We start from the raw sequence: 9264 nt of genomic DNA, 5'->3' as shown, positions 1-9264 counted from the left end.
CTCCCTGCTCAGCAGGGAGCCTGCTTCTCCCTCTGACCCTCTTCCCTCTCATGCTCTCTATCTCTCGTTCTCTGTCTCTCAAATAGATAAATAAAATCTTTAAAAAAGAAAAAAAAACCAGACCCCAGTGGGTTTTGAATAGGAGCTTGACTTTATTTATTTATTTAAATTAGAGCGTGCAGGAGCAGGGGGGGAGGGCCAGAGGGAGAGGGAGAAGCAGACTCCCTGCTGAGCTTGGAGCCCGAAGACGTGGGGTTCCATCACAGGACCCTGAGATCATGACCTGAGCCGAAGGCAGACACATAACGCAATGAGCCACCCAGCCGCCCTGACATAATTTAATTTTTTAAAAAAGCATTCCTATTCTAGTTGCTGGGTTGAGAATAGACTGACGCGGGGCAAAGCAGAAGCCTAGAGAGACCAAATCGAGCCAGTCAGCCTGGCTGAGAAAGTGTTTTGGATTGGGGACCAGGCAATGGAGGGGTGAGATGCAGTCAGATAGATCCTGAATCTATTTTGAAGGTAGATACACATGGATTAGAAATGGAACACTAGAGAAGAAAAGGAGTTGAAGATCACTCTAAAGTTTTTGATGAGATGTTAAACATTGTGTAGAAAAAATTGTGGAGAGGCTCTGGCTGATGTTCTCTCTTTCTGAAGGATTTAATTTTATTCTGGCTGGCAATTAGAGTAGATGACCTTTAATCAAGGATTCAGGCTTTGAGAGGGCTGATTGCTTTCTGGTTTGCCCTAATCTCAGGGCATAAGCCTTTAGGAATCTCAGCAGAAAGCCTGGGATATTCAACAGGTACCCATCTCTGGGGACCTTGCGCTCCAATTTTTGTATTCCCAAGTCTGCGAGGTTATTGAAAGGTTTGCTTACCTTTTTAGCCACTTGCAGTGTTTTGGTTTCTTGATTTCTAGTGTCCTTGCCACTTAGAATTCAGCAAATGCCTTAAGGATAAAAGCCAAACAAATTGTCAGGCTTATTTCTCTGTGATCCCCCTTTGTCTGGGGTCTTGTCCCTTCAAGTTCTCTCTGTAGTTCTCAACTATAATTTTTATTTGCCCAGATCTGAAAGACTCCTGACACCTCTGACCACTGCCTTCTGCTTGCCCCTAAATGCCCTGCTCCGAAACTCAGCAAATGCCCGAGGAGAAAAGCAATGGAGAAGTTCTGTATCCCTATGAATTTTCTTTCTCCCTGGGACCCCAGTCCCTCATGTCCTCACTGGTTTGGTTCTCCAGTGCCTTCAGTCTGTGTGGTTTTTATTTTTGTTTTTAGATTTAGTTTCGGCCTTTACAGTTATTCCTGTAAGAGGGTTGTCTGACTCAAGCTACTGCTCAGTCCTAGCTAGAAGCTACACCAAGAATGGAGTTCCCACTTACTGATAGAGGGAACACTGGAGAGGAGCAGGTTTTGGAGGGAGCATATTTTGGAGGGAGTTCAGTTTTAGGTACGCTGAGCTTGAAAGGCATGTTAGTCTTCCAAGTGGAGGTGTTGAGTGGACAGTTTGACATGGGAGTCTGGAGCCTCAGGGGACTGGTCCAGAGCAGAGGTCCGGATTTTGGGGTTAATGGCATAAAGATGCTATTTAAAGCCATGAGACTTGGTGAGAATGCTAAGGAGCGTAGAGAGAAGACAGATGAGCCCTTGAGCATAGTTAGAGGCTGCAAAGATGAAGAATAATCAACAAAGGATCCTGGCAAAGAATGGCCAGAGAGACGGAAGAAATTGCGGAAAGTCTGGTCACTGGGAATCACGTGATGAAAGTGTTTCTTGAGGGGAAGGGAGTAAGGATGGCTAATGCAATTCATGGGTCAAGCAAGCTGTGCACATTGGATCGGACAATGAGATCTACATTGGCTCTAACACAGAGATGGTTGGCGGTGGAGCAAGGGTGCCTGTAGTGGAGTTAGGGAGGACAGAGTTCAGTCAGAGATTTAGAAGAGAGTGGAGGAGGGAGGTTTGCTGCAAAGGAAAAGAAACAAACACGCTGGTAGCCAGAGGGAAGCTCAGCCAAGAGGAAGTTTTATATATATATATATATTTTTTTATTTTTTTAAAAGATTTTATTTATTTGACAGAGAGAGACAGTGAGAGCAGGAACACAGGGGGAGTGGGATGGGGAGAAGCAGGCTTCCCGTGGAGCAGGGAGCCCGATGCGGGGCTCGATCCCAGGACCCTGGGATCATGACCTGAGCCGAAGGCAGACGCTTAACGACGGAGCCACCCAGGCGCCCGGAGGTTTTATATTTTTTAATGGGAGAGTTGACTGTACTTGGGGATGCTCTAGGAGTGAGTAGGGAGGGCAGAACGGACGTTGTAGGGGAGAGAGCCAAGAATTGATGGGATGATGTAGGCAAGAAGGGATAGGTTCTCGTGAACAATTGGAGGGGCTGGCCTTCCCTGGAAGCATGTACAGTTCATCCATAGTAATACAAAAGGTAGACGTGACTGCCGATGCAGGTAGGTAGATAATAGTTTTCAAATTCCTTACTAATTAACGGGGGTGTTTCTGATACGGCAGGCACTGTCCTAAGCACTTTACACACATGATTTCACGTAGTTCTTACAATGACCCTGTGAGGTAGGTTCTTAGATCATTTCTGCTTATAAAGGCAACAGAAGCTTAAAGAAGTTCAAGTCACTTTACCAAAGTCATACAGCAAGTAAGTGACAAAACAGATATAAACCCTTATCTGCCTGAGTCCAGAACCTATGCACTCAAGTATCAGCTTATGCTAATTAACTTCCCATCCCTAAACCTCTCTTGCTACGCTTCTCTTTTTCTCCCTCTTTTCCTCTCATTCTCCATATCCCCAGTAATCACCAAGTCCTGCCCATTTTACCTCCTAAATATTTCTTGATTCTGAGACTTCTTCTTTGCATCCCTACCTACTATTCTTATCAGCTTTTGACCTGATCCAGACGGCCCGAGTTGGCTCTTCTGTGCAACTGCAGAATGGTCTAACTGAAATGCTACTCTGATCATGCTCGGTGCCCCCTCAAACATTTCTGTAACCTCTGTGTCCATGTGAATCCGAGTTCCTTACATGTGCTGTAAGCTCTTCACTACCTGGTGCGGCCTATCTTTTCAGTCTCTGATCTTGCCAGTTTCTCCTTATACTTTTTTCCCCCTGAGTAGCTGAACCTGCACAGTAGTCCCACTGTGCAGACTGTTGTATTTTCTGCCTCTATGATTAATGCTTTCCCTTTACCCCTTCTTTGTGTTTTTTAAAAGATTTATTTATTTATTTATTTTAGATTGAGAGAGAGGGAGAGTGAGCATAGGAGAACAGGGGGGAGTGGCAAAGGGAGAGAGAACCTAAAGCAGACTCTACGCTGAGCATGGAGCTTGATGCGGGGCTCGATCCCATGACCTTGAGATCACGACCTGAGCCAAAAACAAGAGCCAGGCACTTTAACAGACTGCGCCACCCAGGCACCCATCCCTTCCTCCCTTCTGGCCGATCTTCTGCTCGTCCTTTAAGCCACAGCTCCTGTTGTTTTCTCCAGGGACACATTTCTGAAAACTTTAACTGAGGCTCACACAATCCTCGATCATATTTCCATCTTTTATTTGCCATGTGGCATTTATAATAAGTTGGCTAACATGTTTGCCTCCACAACTAGGCCACGAGTTTCTTGAGCATAGGAATTGGCCTTACCTCATGGCTTAGTGTCTGGCTCTAATAGTTTATTGAATGAATGAATGAATGAATGAATGATTGAATGAATAGCACAGGTTTATCCAAGAAAAGAAGGGGGAGCTTCTTTTCCTTTTAGAGTATGAAAATGAGTGAATGGCTGAAAATGAGTTTCTGAAATATTCCTTTTTTTTTAAGGTTTTATTATTTTTTAGGTAATCTCTAAACCCAATGTGGGGCTCGAACTCACAACCCTGAGATCAAGAGGCACGGTCTTCTGACTGAGCCATCCAGATGCCCCTGAAATATTTCTTTTTAATTTTTAAAAAAAAATTTTAAAGATTTTATTTATTTATTAGACAGAGAGAGAGAGAGAGAGAGAGGCAGAGAGCAAGCACAAGCAGGGGGAGTAGCAGACAGAGGGAGAGGGAGAAGCAGACTCCCCGCGGAGCAGGGAGCCCGATGCGGGGTTTGATCCCGGGACCCCGGGATCATGACCTGAGCCAAAGGCAGACGCTTACTGACTGAGCCACCCAGGCACCCCAGATGCCCCTGAAATATTTCTAAGCATAAGTAAGAGAAAGTAAGAGAGAACTTTACACGGCACTTCTTATTCAACAAACATCAAGCACCTTCCTTGCTCCAGGCACTTTAGTAAGAACTAGGAATAGAGGGGGCTTTCGTTCTAGTGAAGGGAGACAGATAAGAGGCAAATGAATTGAAAAAGAAAGAAAACGATTCCATGGAATGATAAAAGCTGTCATGAAAACACAACAGTGTATTAGGATAGGGAGTGTCTTAGGGGCTGCTTTAGACTGACTGCAGCAAAAGGCTGAGAAGGTACTTTTTAACATGAGACCTGTCTGCCATGGGAAGGAGCCGACTATGGGGAGTTGCAGGGGAGAGCAGTGCAGGCAGATGGGAGTAGCTGGTGCACTGTCCCAAGGCAGGAGCAAAGTTGTCATGTTTAAGTAAGAGAAGGAAGGCCGGTGTGTCTAGGACATGGAGAGCAAGGGGAAGAGAGGCTGGAAGGGAGTTTTTTAGAGGTAGCTAGGAGTGCAGTCAGGTAGGGCCTTGTAGAATGGGGAGGATTGGATTATGGGGAGCCATTCAAAGGTTTTAAGGTGGGATGATGATACATTCCAAGTTCTATTAAAAAGATCACCGATTGCCATGTGAAGAATGGATTGTAAAAGGTGAAGAGTAAAACTAGTCGGGAAGGTGCTGAGGCTGAGAGGGGATGTGGCTTGCATTAGGGGATCATAGGGAAAATGGACAGAAGGGGCGCCTTGGGGACATTTTGGAGAATGAGTCCAGGTAACTTACTGATTGATTAGATAGAGGGGGAGTAATAGAGGAAGAAAAGATGACCTCTAATTTTTTGGCTTGAGTAAAATAAACATGATAATCATGTCATTTACTGAGATGTAGTTGATGGGGTGGAAGAAGCAGGAAATCGAAAGTCCCGTTGGGGCATGTAAATTTTGGGAGGCTACCGAACATCAAATGGATGTGTCAAATTGGTAGGTTGGAGATGTGAGTCTGGAGTTCAGTGGAAAGGTTGGGGCCAGGGATCTAAGTTTGGTACTCATGAGCACCGGGAAGTCTTGAACGGCTTTAGAGATAGGAGGGAAACATCATAGCATTGCTGAAACCCAGGCTTTCAAGAGCAGTGGGCTCAACCTGGTCAAATAGTACGAGGGCTTACGTAAGATAGAACCGAGAAGTAATCATTGGGTCTGCCCACATGGATGGCATCTGGAACTTGACAGTAACAGTAGTTTTGGGACGTGGGGACTGAAGCCCAAGTTGAGCGAATTGGAGGGAGATCTAGTTATGAGGAGAACCTATACACTTAGATTATTCTTTCTGAATAATCTAAATGTATAATAAAATTCTGAAAAATTCTTTCAGAATTTTTGCTGTTGTCTTAACTACTTAATAAGGCCTTTGGACAAGTCTGTCAAGTGAGCATGGGTGGTAGCACACGAATCCATGCGTTTTTGCCACAAGGTGTCACTAATTCTTTATTAGCTTTTAGTAAGTAAAATCATAGCCGTACAAGTAGACCTGGCGTTATGGAGATGCTGTTTGACAAAATCACGTTTACGAAATAGATGAAGTAGAAAGTAGATCTTTACATTGTGGGATGGTTTCCTTTCTAGAGCCAGTCTCTGTAGCATATTTGACACATGTGCTTAGGCGTGGAGCGATGCACTGAGCAGCAGGCTAGGAATGAGCACATCGGCGGTGGGGGTGGGGTGGGGTGCAGACACCCGGGTGTCTACACCCCTCCCCCCCAAGAAGACTCCAGCTCAATTCCAGTTTTGCACCTGCTAGCTGTGTCACCTTGGGCAAAATGTAAATGATTATTTGTCTTACTGATAAAGACATTTTTTTGGTTGTTATTTTTAAATAATGCTATCTCTAGGGTCGACGCTGCTTTACTGTCTCACCCAGTGATTTTTACGTATCCAAAGAGAATGTGTGTAGCAGTGTTTAGACAGTTGTGGAGAGCTGTGTAAATATAAGATTAAAAATTATAAAAATTGTTTACGCCCAACTTTATAGCAAAATAGTTGTTACCTAAAGTGGTTGTGTTAGTGAAGGTTCGGTTGCAGATTGTAGAAACCCAGTTGGGACTTGCCTGCCAAGAAGGGAGTGTTTTGAAGTTTATATGGGTAGTTCATGTGACTTCCGGAATGGTGGCTCTGGGGGTGGGAGCAGTGCGGGGGGGGGGGCTTTGAATGTGTACACCCCTCTTTTGCTTCCATCCACTGTCTTTCTTCTCTTTGGCTCCAACTTGCTTCCTCTACCTGATAGGGAACATTTTGATACTATTAAGGTTGTAGGATATGCACATGACAACATCCTATGGGTTGAGAAGAAGGCAGAGCTGGAGAAGTAGATACCATAGAATTACCTTGATTTTGGTGAAGAGAATATGAATTTCAAATTTATGAAAGCCAGTGTCATTTAATACTAACCTTCAGATTTAAAAAAACTAAAACCCAAGTGTTCTGAAACAATCTAATATCCTAGGGTCTGCATGTCTTTAATTTTTTAAAATTAGACCCTATTACATCATTATCTTTTTTCAATAAATTGACATTATAAAGGGTTAGATCCACCTAATTTAAAGAAATGAAAGATTAAAAAAATGAGAACTTACCTAAAATAAAAAGACATATATATATTTAAGGATTTTATTTATTTATTTGACAGAGAGAGACACAGCGAGAGAGGGAACACAAGCAGAGGGAGTGAGAGAGGGAGAAGCAGGCTTCCCACAGAGCAAGGAGCCTGATGCAGGGCTCGATCCCAAGACCCTGGGACCATGACCTGAGCCAAAGGCAGACGCTTAACGACTGAGCCACCCAGGCACCCCAACAGTTACATATTTTTTTTAAAAGATTTTATTTATTTATTTGACAGAGACATAGTGAGAGAGGGAACACAAGCAGGGGGAGTGGGAGAGGGAGAAGCAGGCTCCCCGCGGAGCAGGGAGCCCGATACGGGGCTCGATCCCAGGACCCCGGGATCATGACCTGAGCCGAAGGCAGATGCTTAACCGACTGAGCTATCCAGGTGTCCCAGACAGTTATAATTTTTCAAAAGAAATCTTCACTTACAGAATTTCACAGTGTAATTCTTTTTTTTAAAAAAAGATTTTATTTATTCATTTGAGAGAGATAGAGAGAGAGAGAGAGAGCATGAGCAGGGGGAGAGGGAGAAACAGACTCCCTGCTGAGCCAGGAGCCCGATGTGGGGCTCGATCCCAGGACCCTGGGATCATGACCTGAGCCGAAGGCAGACGCTTAACCATCTGAGCCACCCAGGCACCCCCACAATGTAATTCTTCTAAAAGGAAATGTGCTCTGAAATATATGTTAATATAAGAACCTGTTTTTACAAAACTCTTCAGGAACATACACACCAGTATTATGAGGTACACTTGCTAGATATGATACATATATTTAACTTCTTCTCAATCCAAACAAATATGGTAATTGCTTTTAACAAAAGAATCATGACTAGAACCGTTACTAAATGTTTTTTTCTACATATGCATTAATGAATCACAAGCCATTTTAGTTATCTGTGAGATTTTACCGGAAAATAAATTCTCGTGACCCAAATTCCCTCAGCAGGAAGCAGAAGCCAGTTTTCATACAAGTTCTTGTATTGAATGAACGGATTCTCTCAGCCCTGAGATTCTGTGAAAATCCAGGAGATGGAGACACTGGTAGGTGAGTCCCCTGCCTGCCAAAAGGGAGACCTCTCGAAAGCGGGGACCATTCTCTTTCCTGGGAGGCAGGTGTCTCCCTCCTGGCTGTACAGAAAATGTGTCTTCACTATAATCAGTTACGACTCCTGTCTCTTTCCACTCGGACCCCTGTGTCCCCCTCACCCACCCCCTTTGGAGTGGCCATGGGGATTTTGGGATTGGGCTCAGGGACGGTTGACTTATGGATACTTTTAATTTGGGTTCTATGAGATTTATGTATGTGGTTGGCAATCAGTTCCCTGAATAGGTAAGCTATTGATAACTGTCCTGGGGTAGGAAGGGCTTCCAGAGATACTCCCACTGGCTACAGTGCCTACTCACTCAGCTTTCTGTACAAGAACACATACACGAATGCTTTTTACAGAGCCTCGTACAGAAAGTATGTGGGTAGTGGAGGAGAAACAAGATTTGAAATATATGGAGCCAGTAGGTAGTCTGTGGGAAAATTTCCCAGACTTTAGAGCTTCTGTATGAAACTTGAGGGGCGCCTGGGTGGCTCAGTCATTAGGCATCTGCCTTAGGCTGGGGTCGTGATCCCGGAGTCCTGGGATGGAGCCCCACTTCAGGCTCTCTGCTCAGCAGGAAGCCTGCTTCTCCCCACTCCCCCTGCTTGTGTTCCCTCCCTCACTGTCTCTCTCTGTCAAATAAATAAATAAAATCTCAAAAAAAAGAAACTTGATAGAGATTTCTCCAAATTGACTATCTTAAAAATTTATATTAATAATGAGTTGAGAAGCTAAAATTTATTTTAAGCTATTAATGTTGAAGAGAATCCCAAGTTTTAATCAAGCTAAAAAAAAAAAAAAACAACTCTCCAGGATTACCTATTTTCTCTCTACAGAAAATCATACAAAATATTTACAGGAAGAAGTGATTAAAGAGGTACAGAGCCAAAAATTGTAGAAAAAGAAGCACTACTGAAAGGTGTCAGGAGGCTGTTAATAAAAATATTACATAATTTTGAGGGGGTGGATTTTGCTTGTTGGATAAATCACAGCTTCATTAAATTTATAATTTATCTAATGTCACTTCCATTAAATTTATGATTTATGATTTTTTTCCTCATTCTATGTAAATATTTGTGTTCATTCTTAAATTTGTATTTGTGAGTTTGCATTCTTTTTCTTCCAGGGGGTCTCCAAAATTGTATGAGTGGCAGGCCCCCTCAAAACCCGGGTCTGACTCGAAAGACCCTGTTTCCAAATCAGTTCTTGCTCCTCTGCAGAGTTGTTCCTTGAACCTGATGCTAACATTTAGGATTGCCCCTTCTCCGTTTTTCCATTTGCCACAGAAGTACTCAGAATTGAAACGTTTAACAATCATTTC

Source organism: Zalophus californianus, chromosome 7, assembly GCF_009762305.2.
Source record: "Zalophus californianus isolate mZalCal1 chromosome 7, mZalCal1.pri.v2, whole genome shotgun sequence".
In the NCBI taxonomy this organism is placed as follows: Eukaryota; Metazoa; Chordata; class Mammalia; order Carnivora; family Otariidae; genus Zalophus; species Zalophus californianus.
This window is presented reverse-complemented; position numbering follows the sequence as displayed.